Source organism: Canis lupus, chromosome 35 (genome assembly GCF_003254725.2).
Source record: "Canis lupus dingo isolate Sandy chromosome 35, ASM325472v2, whole genome shotgun sequence".
NCBI classification, from domain to species: Eukaryota; Metazoa; Chordata; class Mammalia; order Carnivora; family Canidae; genus Canis; species Canis lupus.
This window is the reverse complement of record NC_064277.1, coordinates 22084103-22087950: the sequence shown is the minus strand read 5'-3', so window position 1 is coordinate 22087950 and position 3848 is coordinate 22084103. Positions and strand designations below refer to the sequence as shown.

General features: G+C 35.4%; 1 pseudogene; it reads right to left on the bottom strand.

Moving 5' to 3' along the window:
- Nucleotides 1-3497: 3497 nt before the first annotated feature.
- Nucleotides 3498-3622, bottom strand: LOC112660043 (U4 spliceosomal RNA; annotated as a pseudogene).
- Between the last annotated feature and the right edge of the window lie 226 nt (nt 3623-3848).

Here is a 3848-nt window from a genome sequence, read left to right as displayed (position 1 = left end):
AAAACATTTTGGTAAAACAATTAATCTCATACAAATTACTGTCTGTACCCTTATTTCTAGGGTCAATCCTGACTCTTAGAATGTGGCCTTTCTGGATCCTCAGCCAAAAGCCCAGATATTGATGAAGATGTCTCCTGGCTTGGCTGAGTCTGAACTTGAATCTTCCTGAGGCACCATGTGGCATCTAAGATTCCTGCTTGGTTCCCCAGGCTCCTGGGTGCGTTTCTCTGCTGGTCCATTAGAGTCTTACCCTGCTTGTGTGCAGCTTAGATGGTGCTCTAGGACCCCAGGGACATTTTTGTGCTGATATTAATGGCTCCTTTTCTGCAGTTTTTTCTTCTCTAATTTCCCGCCTCTCAAATGCACGACAGCCCCTAACTCTGATCTATGTTTCTTTCACTGACCGAGAATACCTCTCTCTGCCCTCAGGGACAAAGCTGGGGGAATGAGATTTGGGAATCACTTCCCTTCTCTCATGTCCCTTCTCTTAAGAATCATAATCCTGCCCAATACCTGCAAATAATTGTTTTCTATATATTGCCCAGTTTTTATGGTTGTTTATGGCAGTTGTTAAGCTCTCTATCAGCTTTTTCTGAAAGACTTTCTTTGAGCTTGGACTTACAATATGGACTATAATCCTGCCTGACATTTTTCATCTTCCTGCTAGCAAATTATTCTGGCTTATATTCTAATAAACCACACCACTATCTGAGGTTTTCTCTATTATTTGTTTGTGGGTTTGTTTCCTCATCCATTTTCTGTCTCCCCCACTGGAACGTAAGCCCCATGAGCTACATCTCCATGGATTCTGACATCTTATGTGTCCTGTTAAATGCTGTAGCTCCAGCAGCAGGCAGCACACCTGGCATGCAGGAGACACTAAGGAAATATTTGTTGAACAAATGATTGTTTATTATGTTTTGCCTACTGATGTGCTACTCTCCAAAGCTGCACAGAATAAATTTGAGTTTCATACTGGATAAATAGCTAGCTTCATTATCTGACATATTCGTGTGTTGAAGACAAAGCAAATAAAACCTTGTTTTTCACCTCCTTCCCAATCTTTATTCAAGCATAGCATTTTATCTGAGGAATTACATCTTGAAATACATGAATATTGATATTTTTACTTTTCTTAAATTTGATTAAAGATCATTTCTTTGCCGAGCTGGTCTGTACCTCTTTTACAACATGGAGTATCTCTTTAACTTTACAAAGAATACTTTGTATTTTGATTTTTATACTCCCCTCCAATTTGAGGGGATATGAAAGTAGCTTTGTGAGGACCATTTGGAATTCAGTGTCATGACTCCTGCCTGTGCTGTGTTTGTTGTATCTCTGCACATGTGGAAAGATTTGTAGATGAAACACCATGGAGAGTTTGGCTGAAAACATAAACCTCACTGGCAGTCAGAGGGAAATAATAAATCAGTGATATTAAAATCTTTGTTAAATGTACTTCTTATGTCAGAAAGATAAGATCCAGAGTAAAGACCCTTTGCATTGAGAGAATACTCCCAGATCGGTATTCAACTAGAAATTTTAATAGGGAACATGCATCTTTTGGTAATGACAGTTGTTAATAGAGAACAAGATAGCACAGATTGGTTTGTTCTGTTCTGTTTCTGGAAGAAAAAAGTTCTCAGAACAGAGTCCCATATGAATAGGCTCCATGGAATTGCTGACAAAGGCTGGTTATGTGGAAATGAATGAGAATGCATATAAACCTCCTGTTAGAAGTGCAATTTATTAAACAAAAGGTGACTATGGATGCTGACTGGAGGGGACACAGTATTGGGAAGTCATGTAGTGACTATAAATTATAGATTGGTAGGGAAAGGATGATTTTGATGGCAGTGAAGAACCCATAAAAGAAAAAGATGGTCTAAGATCTTGAACTTTCAACTCAAGACAATGGTGGACAAACAAAATAACGTTATGGTGATCCTAAAGGGCAGACTTAAAGGGATTGAGATTAGAAATGTCTGTTTTGTGTTTTCTCTTAACCATGTGTTAAGTTAGGGCATTGTTTGGCAGGAATGAGACTTAGGATGGGGTACATGGGAATCAAATTGAGACATTTCAGCTTTTTGCTATATGAAACCTGTTTGCTAGTTGAAGCATCACTTTCTTACCCCTCCCTGGAATCAAACATTCTTTATATAAAATACTGAGACAGATGACTTATAAGCATACTGACACTTGTTCTACTAAGGATCCTCATCCAGAATGCTATTTCCCCTAAAAATGTGAGTTTATTTAGCCTCTTGAGAGTGGTATTAAGCCATAATATTCAGCATGAAGGAATTTATAGAATAGTCATTTTCTGCAGCTTCCAAAAGGCAGAAAATACAAACACAAAGATGGTAATCATTGTGATCACCAGAAAGTCAAGAGTTTCCTCCTTTCAAAAAATTTTTTGAAATCTGTTAAAAATATGAAGTGTGGTTTTTTTTTTTAAAGAAAATTATATAATAGTGGTTATGTTCTCAATTCTGACTCCAGAAAGATATCCTATGTTCTTTTGAATTTAGTGCATTTAGTTTAGAATTCAACTTCTTTTGAATGGCTGTGAATAACTTAATCTAAGGCAAATTTCCAGAAGGAGCAGAAAGCAGCAGTCTCTTGAAATATTGCCTAATGATCTGTAGTTTGGGTACTCCCTTGATTTATTTTGTGTAATATTTCAGACATACACTGTAGGTACACAGAATAGAATTTCCTTATGAAATACTTATAAGGTATCTTGCATACCATAAATAAATAAGTTGAAGACCAAATTCATGAGATGATAAATTACAGTAGATGTCTTTGTCTAAGAAACTTTCTTGCTGATTAAATTTATTTTTGAAATACCTAGATATAATGTCAGTTCTTAGCCTAAAAGTATATTTTCCTGATACGTATAAGAAATAGAGTTTTGTTATCCAAATGTAAACAAGCAAGAAAGAATATATTAGAATTAATAAACTTGTACTGCCTTGAGCTCTTTTGGATAGCCTCTGTAAAGCTGATAAAGCATGTGCTAATTAATTCATATTTTTCACTTAACAAAACGTTTATGGAGCCTTTTCCATATGTCTTGGGGAAATTTAGAAATGACTAAAGCTTGAAGGCTCAACCATCCAGGACTTTTAGGGTAGTAAGGAAGACAAGGCATGTGCATGTAAAAATGTGTAGTAGTAAGTGCTATAAAAGAAGTATAAGAAGCTACTTAATTTATTTTTCTGAATTTGCTTAATTCTTTTACCTGTTATTGAAGGAGTCAGCTTACAACTCCTCAGATGAGAAGAAAGTAGATTTCAAAAGGAGAGGCAGGTAGACTTAGCTACCTAAAAAAAAAAAAATCTTTTATATATCAAATAACAAAGAAACAGAAGGCAAATAAAAAACCTGGGAACTACTTACAATTAATCTTACTATAAAAGAGTTTGTAAAAATAATATATAAACATCCTTTATGATTGCTCGGCAAACACTAAAACATCACTACAAGTTCAACAGAAGACGTAAGCAAAAAGTCACTGATTATTCAGCCTGTAAAATTAGGAAAAGTTTTCAATTAGCAATAATCGCACCTCAGATAAACCTCATTGGCTACAATACTACCACTGCACAAAGCTTCAGCCTGTAAAATTAAACTTATCAAATTATTACCACAGCAGTGGAAAACAGCTTTTTGTTTATGAAATCAATATAGATGTTTTTGGTAAATGATTGCATCAATATTGACAAAGATGGGGTCAGGTAAGTCCCTTTGGGTGAGGAAGAATTTCTGTAACATTTTAGGAGATATTTTCAATACCTATTGAGAGTATAAAGTTTTCATTTTCAGCAGTTATGCTTTTT